Source organism: Empidonax traillii, unplaced genomic scaffold, assembly GCF_003031625.1.
Source record: "Empidonax traillii isolate 1590-97213 ecotype Southwest subspecies unplaced genomic scaffold, ASM303162v1 scaffold347:size1123457, whole genome shotgun sequence".
Classification (NCBI taxonomy): Eukaryota; Metazoa; Chordata; class Aves; order Passeriformes; family Tyrannidae; genus Empidonax; species Empidonax traillii.
In genome coordinates, this window is record NW_020955540.1 from 868,530 (window position 1) to 880,477 (window position 11,948).

The following is an 11,948-nucleotide window of genomic DNA, read 5'->3' on the forward strand; positions in this document are numbered from 1 at the left end:
AATAATGGGCTAATGGTCCATAAACAAACACTAAAGGGAGTAGGCAGAAATCTACTGTGTAACATCCCTAATTCACTGGCCATTGATGCTGAGCGGTCCTCAGGATGTATACTGCACAAAGTGGCCAGGTTTGTATGATGTCCTGAAATAGTGTCTTCTGCTGTTGGAGACATACTGCAGCAGCTGGATTACTGGGGAGGCCCAATAAGGTCTGCCTCACCTTCTTAACCCTCTCTGAGCAGACTTGGGACAGACCTCCTTGCAGTGGGGCATAGAAATTCCTGTGCTGTTTTCCCCTCTGCTGTGATCCCTTAGAAGGACTAAAAAGAGGAAAGATGAGTGCAACAGTTCTTTGGTGCTCGTGTAGTCTTTGCTGGAAATTCCTCCACGAGTTCCAAGTATCCTTTCAGCTCTTGGTTTCACCACTATTTCTGATATAGATACAGACCTCAATGTCCACATGGGCTTGTCCACCCTCTCAGGCTCTCCATTAAGGTATGAAGTAATTTAAGTCGATAAGAGTTGGCCTGTGATTTCAACAGGCCAGTTCTTCACCCAGAAACACTAAGTTAATAGATAGAGCTTATAGTGCTCATTTTAGGAGAGGCTGATCTTGTGTGGGCAGCAAGCTTCCTCTCAGTGAAATCACAAAGAAGGATCTTGACAGGGGATCTCCTCCCCTGCTGCCTGATTCTCGGTATTTTCCAGGATACTTCACGATTTGGGTAGAAGCTTGTCCTATGGAGGTTAAAAGTTCACAGTCAAATAACTTCTCCTATTGAAAATTACAGAAGGAATATTACTTCTCCTAGCCCAATTTCTCATCAAGCAGTTTGCAGAGCCTCTGCCCTGACAAAAAGTCATGAACAGCAGCTCCAGCCGAGGAAGTGCTTTCAGAACTGCCTGGAGGTCTAGGTTAGAGTATCTGCCACAGGGCCTGTCTTTATGACCAAGAAAGGGGTCTGTAGAGCAAAGGGCTCTCTGCAAAGTCACGTGAAAAGGGGAGTTTTTCTTGACACTACTCTATACTCAATTTGAAAGCTACTTCACACTTAAAAAAGAGAGAAGTAGTTATATCTGGGAAACTGCCTCTTGTTCTGTTGTCTTTTGTGCAGCTGAACAGTCTCTAGACATCCCAATCTTTTGGGCTCCACATGATACATATCCTGCCACCAAAGCGGTGCCAGTTATGCTAACAGAAGTATGGAAATACTTGTAAAAAAAGTGATGTGCTCTGCTGGTAGCTACCAGGCATCTTAGTAGTTAAACTGTATTGTTCTGAGTACCTGGGTGGCCACCAGGTACCAAAGCAGAGAATCTCCTGTCTGTCCCTCTGCCCTTCCCACCTGAGGAGTCCTTCTGATGCTGTTGGAGTGCACAGAATGGCCACACGTGTGTCTGTGAGGTACAGGGGTGGAAAGTTCCCCTTGTTTTCCATGTCTTTTATTCCTCTCAGTGATTTTGCTGTGTTCAAGCTTCATCGCAAATGAAACAAGGGAAATAGGTTTTTTGACAGATTGAAAATTTACCCTTACAAAGGCACCTTTTGCTTTTGCAGAGCAAAGAAGTTTGGACATTTAAATCCTAAGACTTGTGCCAGGACTAACTGAAGATTTGGGTGTTTTTTTAAGACAAATAGATTTATTTTTTAAAAAGGCAAAAATGTATTTTATAAACAGATGTGATAGAGGGTCTGGTACTCTCTGCTTATGTGACTTGAAGGAGGAAAACAATGACTTTATTTTTTTATTGCAATAATAAATACTATACCTGTATGTGTTAAAAGAGACAGAAAGGAGCAGATAAAGAAACTAAAAATGGCTTGATTTAAATCATCTTTGCTGTGCATAATTGTAAAAACCAGAATTCTGGGACCTAATCCTGCTGATTTTTTCTCTTAAATATTTTACCTTTCTTTTAAATGAGAGGCAGATATGGGCCATCTGCTCTCAGCAGCTGAAAGAAATGGTGCCATAGATGTTGAATGAATTCATGCTCCCAACACAGTTGTCATGTCTTGAACACTCCCACATATTTCAGACTGTTATAATTTATGTTGTTATTTCATATTTGTTCAGGGCTCAGAGACTTAGAATGATGGAGATGATCAGTTTTAACAGTGAGGTAAGTTTGAGACACTGCTACCAGTTGAGCCACAGGGCCTCTTTGCCAGTCACTCCATTTTGTCACTCCATTTATATCCAAGCATCGTAACAGTAGAGTGAGGCAAGACAGCATGATTCTTCACTGTTGAATAATCATCCAGGCACTCTTATCGGAGAAGCCGACAGAAATAAACATTTTAGGGAGATAATTTAGTTTTTGTAGATAAGCTCTGGGAAAGAGGAAAGAAAAACTCCTTTTCACAAACAAAATGCAGTTCCAGTGCCACATTGTTGTTGAGGCTTTTGTTCCAGTTCATAGTCACAATGGCCTTGGTGCCGATAACAGAGCGGAGATGGAGCAGATAGCATGATTTTGTTTGTATTGATTAAAGAAGATCACTTCTTCTGAGAAATTGTAACAATGTTGGCATAAGCCACTTTTCCTGAGTTGTTTGAGGTGAAGTAAAAAGCAAGAACATGGCAGAATCAGGCTCTACTTGCTTTGTCTGACAGCCAAAAGAGGTGATATCTATAGAAGCAGATAAAGAAATGTATAGAATACATGGGAATGAGTTTCCACATCTTAAGATAAATTCATAGGCATTAAAATAGAAATATATTGAAATATCTTGTTTATTGTTGTCATTCTTGTTTGTACTCTTCCCAGTTTTGTAACAAGCTCTGTGGTAGCAGGCAGTTGAAGAGTACACTTTACCAGTAATCTCCATGTATGATTATTTCTCTTTTCTTTCCTGTGTCTAGCTCACCATTAATTCAATAGAACGAGAGTGTATAAACCTCCAAGATTTGCCATTTCTCAGACAAGAAAATCTACCTCCTAAAGGCTATTGTAGTGGTTGTTAGCAAAGTCCTCCTGCTGCAGAGATGGGAGTCAGGTGAGTCGATGTGAGTTATGATTATGGCACCTGTTTAGCCTTGAGCTTGATTGAATAGGGAAGAGAAGACAAATACCCTGTGAGACTAATGCTGAGTCATATACCAGGTTTCTGCATCCTTTTGTGGGTGCATATTCATAATTTTGGAGCCAGGCCCGGGTAAGTAGGTAATAAGATACTTGTAAAAAGATTCAGTGAAAGGGAAATAATGTTCATTATTATGTAGAGCAGAAGAATGACCATACTAGATGAGACCAAGTTTTTTAAGCAGTGGTGGGTAAAAGTTAATGCCCCAAAAATGCTGTAAAAGCAACAAATATTGTAATATGTTCTCTAAATGCTCTCCCAGCCTCCCAACAGTTTTGAAGCTCAGGAGTCTTCTGAGTCAGAGTTTGCTTCCCTGCATTTAGTGACTTGCAATGGATTTGTTTTCTGTTTGTTTTGTCACTTGAAAATATATAAATTCATAGCATGCACACCATCCATGTTTGGGATGAAGTACTGCTTTGCTGAGTTCGAGGTCTTGTTACTGGTATGTTTGGGAGCTTTTGAAGTTTCTGACTTATACTGTTTTGCATTGTGTTCTTTTCAAAGTGGAAGAAAGTGGGAGAAAATTTGAGCCATCTTTCAACACTGTGCTATCTAGATTTCTAGATAATGTCTGGGACACAAGAATGTGGTGTGAAGAGCTCTGCACAGCATTGCCACAAGCTGTCAACAGCAGGAGAGAGGGGCTTGGCACTGATCCCACATGCTGTAGCTGGAGGGCTGAATGTTCAAAACCTATTAAGGAGTAATTCTGCATACAATTTATGTTGCCAATAACTGTATTTAGCACAGTACAAGTGAGTAATCAATTACTTTCACATTTGAAGAACTCTCACTTAGATATTTACATTCACAGGGGTTGGCTGTGGCAATCAGGTTCAGGGCTGGCAGGAGCAGGGCCAGCCACCACACCTTCTCTCTTCAATGAAAACAAAATGAAAGCCTTCACAACGTTTTTCACAAAAATTTTTGGTGAAAGTTTTGTGGATTATAGGAGTCTAATGTTTTTGATATGTAGAAATCTGGACCAGAGAAGGTTAAAGAAGAATTGCTGATACACTGTTAAATGTCCTAGACTGTAAAATAAGAGTAATAATAAAGCATGGTAGAGAGTATAAAACAGATGAGAGAAAAATGTTGGGAACCTTACTGAATTGGTAGAACATTAAAATCTCATAGAATTTTATAAAAGATTGTTTACCCAGGTATTGTTTCCACTGTTAATGGCAAAAACTTAATTTCAAGGTAGAATTTTATATGATTTATCAAAATGAATATGTGAAACAATAGATCAACAGCATGAAGCACAGATGAAAAAAGAGCTTCTTTTGTTGGAGCCTCTGAAGAGTGTGTAATCAGAGCTCAAGTCTATGACACTTGAAAAGAAAAACTGTCAGTTCTGAACCACAAGATTAACATCCCTGCTTGTACTTAGAAGATGAATACCTCTTTTCAGTTATCTTTCCTGCAGTTGAACTGTCAAGAACAGACATCTTGAAAGCATGTTTTTTGAGTGTCTTAAAAGGGCCATCCTTGGGATGGAAAGAGACAGAAGTCTGCAGTCTAGATAAAGGAATGTGGTACCCTGCATCTTCTAGGTCACCCTGAGATTATGGCTCAAACACAAGTTGTACTAAGAAGCACCTTAAATCTCATTTAATGTGCTTGGTCAGTTTATTTCTTGATAATTTGATTTTAACATGCAAGAGGTCACAATTAGATTGAATTAAAAGCATGGCTTTTTGGAAAATACACTGATGGCAGGTTTAAAAACCAAAGTATAAAAAATTTTGGGGCTAATGTAGGCCTACTTTTCCATCCCACTTAATCTGCTTTGCAATTTGAAGTTTGTAATCTACTGGTATGTCTAAATACTGTTGCTAAGTAAAAACATGCATCTTATAAGGGAAAAGTGTATTTCTGGACTGACTGTAGCCTTTCAATATCCCTCCTTTTACCAGGGGTTAGAGAGAACCCAGAGCCAGTCTCTTCTCAGAGGTGTACGGTGAAAAGACAAGGGGATATGAACAAAACATGTGAGAAGGGAAGTTCCAGTTGTACATGAGCAACAAATACATGATGAGGATGGTCCAGCAGTCAAAACAGCCGCTGTAAAACCTGTACCCTTGAGGTTTTTTTGCAATTCAACCTGAAAAGACCATGATCAATCAAATCTAGCTGTAAAGTTTGCCTTGCTTGGAATGGGACACTGGACTTGATCTCCCATGATTATCCCTGACTAATTTTTTCTTTAAGTATGCATGACAGAGGCTTCCACGACATACTGTTGCTTTTTTATAAGGAACAATGTAATTCCTATACAAGATCAAATGAAAAACATTCAGGCAGTTCAGCACACTGGTCTTTGTCAATAAGCAGCCACCAAAGTTTCACAGGAAGATGTAGAAATATCCCTCCAGGCAGACTTAGGACCAGCTGCTTCTACAGTATTAAGCTTTTTTTTTTCCCCATCTGATATAGATTGCTTAAATGTAAGTCTGCAGGCATAAGAATCAGTCTGTACTCCCAATCAGTGGCATTAGTCATAAGCCTTAAAGTCCAGTCATTTCATGACTCTTTTTGAAGTGCTGTCCCAGATGACTTCCCGTGGAAAAGAATTGCATAGTTTAATTAGGCACTTTGTAAAAATTATTTCCTTTGAGTGTCCTTTTTACCCACTTGTTTCTGAATAATCTGTGTCACCCTCTCCAAAACTAGCACAATGTCACCTTGCATAAACAGTGGTATTTTCTGTTCCAGATTAAGGTCCCTCAATTACTTACTTTCCTGGATTATTCTGTATGTCACTTGTTGCAGATCATAATATCTTTTGGGACATTGCTGCCTTAAATTGACAAGGTCTGGCTGATAGCAAAAGAAGCTATGTCATAGTTTCCAATCCCAATCACCTATAGTAGGGCAAAAAGAGAGTCTACTCCTTAGAGAAAACTGAGTTCTCATTCACCCCTCCCTTTTTTTATTGCTGGGTTAGTTTTTGACTGGATTGGGTCCTGAATCCAGGGGAGGGTCTTAAACATATTAAGGCTAGTGCCACCAAGCTAGAGGTGGTGATCATCAGCATGATGACAGAGCCATCTCTCCCACTCTTGCATCAGTTGAAAGTGTCTGTTAGACCAGTTACTCCTGCCAGCTGACCTTTATTTAACCATAGATGCACACTCGACAGAGACTTTTGCTGAGCTTAGAAGGGTGATTTTTAATGGCCTATTTATTAATAACTTCATCTAAATGGTCATTGTTGAGCATGTCACACAGCAAAAATTTCCTGTAGGAAGTGAAAAGCAGTTGGATTTTATCTGGAAGCCTTTGGTAGTTGTAAAGCTTGAACTGGATTTTCCAACTAAGTTGACTGAAAAACATTTTCCATTTCCCTGAATATTTTCAGTGTATTTGATAACCACATTTAGGACTTCCTTTAGAGTATCCTTGATTGAAAAGCATATTCAAGTAGATCTTTTTCCCAGAAAGCCTTTAAGGTTGCCTTAACATTTTCTTAAATGTGAAGACGTGTATTGTAGAGATAAATGAGACTTGTTAGAGATTGCACAGGATACAGAATTTAGCCCTTACAGAGGAAGATGTGATTATGGACTATATCTCTCCTGCCATCTCCCCGTGGTGCTTTCCAGCCATATCCCTTTCCTTTTCAGGTTATTCAAAGTGGCATTTAGGATCAGCCATCCATAAATCACCAGCATCACCAGAAGCCTATGAAAATATAGATTTGCTCACTGTGAAAAGTTCCAAGAAGTTTTGGTGCAGGGCAAGGTCAGCATATTGTTTTTAATGAATAAGCATTGAGTAAAAGAGAAGTTTTCACTTCTTGTTCAGTATTAATTATAGAAAATACTTCTTTGGATCTTTTCCCACTTGAAAGTTCTCACTTGTACAGCTGTTCTGTATTACCTGTCTTATGACTACATCAGTCACATCCCAGGTGCAGCCATGAACTCCAGAATGTGTTTCCCTGTGTTACTGAGGTAACAGCTCTTCAGTGTCTGCCACCTCAGCAACTGCATTAACCAAGAGTCAGGCTGGGTGAAACAGTGGGACAGCTGGTACGAGGACAAACCCAGGGCTGTGAGCTGCATCGTGGTGGTTCAGTATTCACTGCCCCTGGAGAAAGTCTGCAGTCTGGATCCAGATGCTTCTCCCAAGGAGCCCAGTGAGCAGATCCAACGCTGTAGATGAATGTGTGCTCTGAGTTGCTTTCAGCAGTTTTGCTGTACAAGGGATACATTGGTATGTCAGCAACTTCCCAGCATTGTTTTGAAACAGCAAGTTGGTTAAGAACACATTCTGTTCCTGTCGTCCTGTATTATCACTCACTTGCTCAACAACAACAAAAAACCCACCAAAACCCCCCAAACTTTGTGTCAAAATCCATGAGCCAAGAGCATAAATCTACAAATAGCTGCTGTTTGTCTTCCTCCTCTCTTATCATAAAGAAATTGCTTAGGAAATAATTTTTCCATGATAATGTAGAGTCAGCTGGTTTATACACATATCTGTGTAACATCAAAATTCATGTCAACCAACAGCAGTGCCTTTTTAGAGGAGCAAAACTACAGTGTGATCTGCCAGCCATCCTTGTAGCTATTTAATCCCCTGACCTAAATTTGGATGTTTGACACCACCACCATCAATACTACTCTTTGCTTCTGTGATTTAAGGGAGAAATAATGCCTCTATCTGCACACAGTTGGAAAGCTGTGCCAGAGTAGGTTTTGCCCTGTTTGTTGCTTCTGCTGGGGCAGAAAAGTGCTCTTCTTCATCTGGTGTTAGTTTGAGTGCAGGGTAGATAAAGCATATGTATAAGTAAACTCTTGGGACAGGCTATTCTAAAATTTGAACATGTTTAATATGTTTTATTTCTGGGCTTTTGTGGATGTTGCATATCTTTGCTTAATTGAAGGTCAGTCTCATTTGTGTGAGAAAAAACAGTCTTGTTCTTTTCCTAGATGAAGTTGAGAAACCTCAGGAATGTCATGCAAGTAATTTTGTGAAATATCCATCACAGCTTTACAGCAGTTTGGATGCAGTCTTAGGCATGCTGTGAACAATGCTCTGTCACATCAACAAGGGGTACTAAAAGAAAAACATCCTTCTTGCAAAGGTATCTGTTGTCTGTGAGCCAATAACTTGTTATTTTGCCAAGGACTGAAAGGTAATTGATAGACCTCACACTCTCCACGTATGCAGTGGGGATCCTTTTTCGCTAGAACGGTTTTTGACTTTATTTTTTAGCTTGCTTGGGCCAGAACTCCCAGATAATCCATGCTGCCTACACATTAAATCTCACTTTGTCTAAGTTGGTTGAGCCAAGGACTTGCTAGGAGGGGAGTGACTCAGGCATGGGGATAGCCAAGTTCCCATGAAAGTCTTTCCCTCCGGGCTCTGTGGGTGCAGATGGCTCCAGGAACCTGGCCATAAGCTCAGGCTCAGCTGCAGCATTAAATGCATGAGCTTAATGTGCCTCAGTTTCATGTGGTTAAATAACAAATTTTTGATGCAGAAAACCCCAACCAAACTCTGTTTGGATGTGTCTCTGTTCATGCTGAACTAACGTGAATCCCTTATTCCAGTATTCCTTCTATGTCATGAGATCTGATGAAGCCCCATTTCTGCAGCTGGTGCTGCATTCGTGGGAACTGAGTCTCTCTCCCTTTACGCTGCAGGAGGGGCTCACACACATGTCCTTGAATGCTTTCTGCATCTGCAATTGTTGTAGTTTTCAGGAAGTAAAATGGTTTTGCAAGGTCCAAGGTTAGCTGGAGCCAGACTCTACTGATTCTGTAGTTTATCAATACTTTGATATTATAATGCATCTCTAAGTAGATGTGAATGTGAGAAAAGGGGTGAAAAGGGAAATGTAAAGTTGGAGAGAGGGTGAGGAAATGCATATAGGGCAGGAAAGAAGTGAACCTGAAAGCAGAACATGGAAAATAAAAATAGAAGCAGAAAAGGAAATTTGAAAAAAAAAAAACAAAACCAAGAAGTAAAAAAGACATTAAAAAAACCCAAAAACCTTGATTCTCTTTGTCATAAGTACTTGGCTCAACTGCAACTGAGTCTGCAAGATAGAGATGCTGATAGTCTGCAGTGGGCACTACTCACTTCTGCTCAGATTCAGATGCTACTACCAGGGATACAAAAGGAGTGAACAGTTACTAGGGAGAGAGAATGAGAAAGAAAGCAAAAGAAAGCCTTAGATCAATAGGGTGATTTGAACCTGCTAAGTGTCAGAGATTTTGTAATATGTCATGAGATCCTATGGAAAAATGTGCACTCTTTGCCAAGGTGTTCTTATTTTCTTCTGCTGAATTTTGACCTTATTTCCCTTACTCATACTACTGACATGTCCAGGGGAGTAGCTCCTGGAAAAAGTGAAGTTGGAGAGAAGGTGAGGAAATGATTTACTGGAAGTTTGAATTTCCTGCACATACATGTGGGAGAAGAAACTTTAAGGAAAAATGGTTAGATTGTGGTGGCTGTCTCTGAGACACAAATTCCTGGACAGTGTGTGTGCTCCCAGGCTCCCTGTGCTGTCCATGAGGAGTGGAGCAGGGAACCATCCGAATTCTTGGTGGTTGCTGCTGAAACCTGAGCGGTACATGGGTGTGTTTGAAACTCAGGTCCTCCTGCAGGAACATCATTCCATCTGTTTGTGATCTTGCAGTGTGAGGGACCAACAGCTTTTTCATCAGAAAGCCACAGGAACAACAAAGAGAAGAGGTTGGTAGGGTTTCCTTCTTTTCACAATATGTGAATTAAAGCATCTCCCAGGAAGTAAGAAATCCACGTTTGACTTCTTCCCTTGCCAGAAGGGATTCAAATAACTTTCCCTTCAAATTGCAGCAATCAATAGCTGTCCAATTTACTGTGGGAAAGAGGCTCTCATTTTTTTTCTACATGATAACCAGAGTGGCTGGGGTGTTCATATGAAAGGTTTCACTGGTTCTGTTTCAGGATCATTAAACTGGATAAAAAACCTAAATTCTGTCTAGCAGTGTGTTTGGGCTGGACTCTTAATTGAGTGGCAAAGCATTTGAATTTTGCTTATTTTACAGAGCACATATTAAAAAATAAACAGGATACAGGAATCTGGCTTGCAGTCAGAGGACATAAATCTTGTCCTGTAGGTCACCATCCTATAAGACGGAAGCAAACAAATCTCTCTAAAAGCACAGTTTCAATACTTTTTCTGCTGACTGACCGAATTATGTTAAAAGGAAGTTAGTTCAACATCACATTGACCTTTTCTCTGTGATGGTGGCTATCACTAATTCAGTTACCTTCATTTCTTTCACCAAACACAAAGGGTTAATATAGAAAGTGGTTTTATTTATTATATGGCTTTTGGACTATATAAACCCATTTAAATAGTCTATTTCATTATTACTAATCAAAACTGTCTCCAGCTGTGCAAGTTTTACAACTGACTAAAAGAAAAGCAAAGAAGCAAAGAAAGCTTAAATCTGTCTTCTGTTTCAGAGGAGCTGAGCACACTGCAGCAATTGTAAACTTCAGTGGGAGCACAAGGAGTCATTTCTGGAAAAAAAACTTCATGCAGGTATCTAAGTATTCTCAACTTTGTTTGGGAGCAGGCCCTGTCCTATTGAAAGATATAAACTTCTAAACCAATTAGTTGTTTTTAAGGTTTTTCTCCATCAGTCCATCAGGTTTGAAAATTTTGTTCCAGTTATAATTAATAAAGTGAAGGAAATCAGCACATTTCAGTGTTTTCATCAAAGAGCTGCATAGGTCTTTTCTTTGCACTCCAGCAAAATCATCAGCTTAGACAGATATTTTTGGATTTTTTTGAAATAGTTTCTTTTTTAGCACTGAAAAACAAATAAAGAAGAAATACAGAATTAAGAGTTATTTGATGAGACCAGAGACTCCTACATTTTGGAATGGAAAGAGAAAAAAAATAGTAGTGGTATTATTATAAATGTTTCATCTGAGAACTCAATAGTATGTAGCAAAATCACTGCTAAAGCTAAGGAGCTCAAGTTCAAAGCACACATCTCTAATATGGGGAATAATAAAAAGATGAAAGGTTTGAATGGATAGAAGGCTCAAGATTTGTTGGTCTTTATGGAATGTAATTAATTTTTAAGTCCTCTTTTGACTTCATACAGTTCAGTTTAACTCCCAGAGTCATCCTTTACAGTTTTACATCTGATAATTTGATTATGAAAATGAACTCTCCCACACAGCAGGGAATGCCAGCAATCTTATTCTGATAAGAGATATTTATACAGCACCACCAAATGACTAAAACATAAAGGGGCCATGTGCGTATCCTCATTTCTGATGACGAGTCCACTGTAGCTATCGAAAGTTTGTCAGCACATGTTCATTTGGGGCCAGTGCTTTCCAGTGCTGCTTCAGAGCAACAACTTAAACCTGGATATTCTGTGAATTTAGTTGCTGTGAATTGAGGTTCTTTCTTTATGCTTGCATCTTGAAACGGTGCCGATAGAGGACCTAACTTTTAACCTATCCTTGATCAGGGAGAAAGGAGAGATCTAAGGAATCTTGGGAAGGGGAGCAAGGGAAGAAAGGACCAACTTTCATAAAAAGCAATAGAATTGGTAAATTTGCATAGCTGAGAGGTGAGTGAGTGAGCATAATACATTTGCTGTAAGTTCTCCTTAGCAAGCCATGACAGCGAAGTGGAATTCAAAATCATAGTCATCTGTGGTTAAGTTTGGGGAGATGATGGTAGAATAAATGGGATGGCAATGATGTTTAGACTCACTGCTGTCTCCTCTTCTTTGCCAAATGATATAGTCCAATAATCTTTTTCACTTATGCCCATAGCACAAATTCTGTCTTCAGTTACACAAGTGTAAATTCCCACAGTCACAGT